The following is a 2,037-nucleotide window of genomic DNA, read 5'->3' on the forward strand; positions in this document are numbered from 1 at the left end:
GTGTTTAAAAAAATGAATCCGTAGAGATTTCTTTCACACAAATACTCTGATCTTTATTGCTTAAATGTGTCTTTAAGCTTTTTTTCTGCCCCTGCTTGCGTTACTCCTCGCGAAGTGCATGCCTGCTCCCCCAGCAGCTGGCCAAGGGTGGGATGAGGCTGATGAGAGGCTCCTTTTCCTTCAAAGGACCAATGTCATCCTCTCCCTCTTGGGTGCTAAGGCACGCTGCTCGGGCAGGCAAGCGCCAGCTGCCCGGGGAACATCTCCTCCCAGCACTGAAAGAATTACTGAGGGCTCTCCATGACGCAAACCCCCAAGCAAAGCAGGCAGCCTCATCCACGGCAGAAAAAAAGAGAAGGAATGACAGCCTTTTGCAAGAAATTCATCTTTATTGAAGCAACCATGAGTCACATGAGCTGCCAGCTGGCCTGAGGAATAACAATAGCAGTGACCTGGACAATAGCAGCTGGAGCTCACAAGGGAGATTGTCTCTCTCCAGAGAGCGATGAAGAATACACATATACACATAAGCAAATCTTTCCCCACCGCTAGAAAGTGGGTACGTTGGCAAGTGCATATCACCTCTAAATCCCTGCTAGACTGAAGTGTCTTGGTGACAGCCAGGAGGTAGCTTGAGTAATACTCTGAAGCAGTTTGAACTTGATCCTGTTTCCAGGGAAGTCAATGGTGAAGCTCCGCTGGTTCCAAGGGAGTGGGATGAGGAGAGATAGCCCTTTCCCACCCCCTCAATGCAAGTCTTTCTGATGCAAGATATTTGCAGCCATGTTAAAATGCTTATCATGTGCTGTAGGCTGTGCTGCTGTTCTTGCACGTGTAGCAGCCCCTGCCTGAGGGCCAGGGTCTGTCCTGACCATCAGCATGGGGGTTTCCACGTTTACCTCAATAAACAATTACTATTAACTGTTTTTCATGGCTAAAAGCCACAACAAAGGAGAGGGGTGAAAGCTGTTGTTGGTTCAACAGACATTTCACGCAGCCGTATAGTTTATAGCAGGTTTTCCAGCAGGCTTTAAATCTATTGCAACGATGAGCTTCAGCTCAGAAGCGGCTCTGCCTCCTTGCAACGAGGGCAAAGCACGCCAGGTAGTCATCGTTTGGGCTAGACTTAGAGCTGAGCTCTTCAGCTGATTGAAGCTTTTAAAGTTTCTGTTTATTATTGATAAGGTGATGTAAAGAGGACATGGAGTCGGACATTGTATTGTTTGACCTGGCTGGAGATCACTCCTGTTCTCTTACAGATTTAAACTTCAGCCCCGTGTATGTGTAATATCAAAGTCCTTTTGTACTGCACAGCAGCACGGTGGGTTAGTGACGCTAGACAAACACAGAGCGAAGGCTGGAAGTTGAGCAAACCCCTGTGAAATCAGTGTGGCATCAAGCTCTAGGAGGCTGACTAAATGCTAAGAATTAAAAAATAATGGTGTATTGCATTAGCAAGGAGGAATAACCGAGGGATATGTCCTTATGCTGGTTGTTTGTTTCAAAGCTCATGCACTGCGTTCTGCTTTTTTCCCTGATCTCTACCAAAAGGTCTGTAAATCTGGTGGTATTTGAAAACATGGGAAAAGCAGTCGATGGTCGTTGGATGCCTATATACTTGCACATGATCAGAAACGTGCCCAAAGTCAATCGCTACGAGTGCCCGGGCTAGGAGAGCACATTTCCCATCAGCAGTGACACACTTTGTGTCCATGTATTTGCCGATAGCACAGGATTGGTCCCGGGCTGTGACCCAAAGCCATCTTCCTGGAAATTTTGCATCATTGGGGGTCACAGGGAACTGCTCAGATGACAGCGCAAGAGAAGTTTGGTTTAATGCTGTGACTTTTGCTGGGCTTTTCTCTCCATTTTTGTCCTAAGGGGCTCTATGTGTCCTTCTTGTGGAGCTACGGCCCATGCGTCCCCCGGTGAGGGGATCTGCATCCCTGAGTCCAGGTGTGTGTCTTGGTCCTCGTCTGTTTTTGGCGAAGGTGTGGGACCGCTCCTCCTCAGAGCGACGTCTGCCCTGACCGACTC

This window comes from Phaethon lepturus, unplaced genomic scaffold, assembly GCF_000687285.1.
Source record: "Phaethon lepturus isolate BGI_N335 unplaced genomic scaffold, ASM68728v1 scaffold22099, whole genome shotgun sequence".
Taxonomy (NCBI): domain Eukaryota; kingdom Metazoa; phylum Chordata; class Aves; order Phaethontiformes; family Phaethontidae; genus Phaethon; species Phaethon lepturus.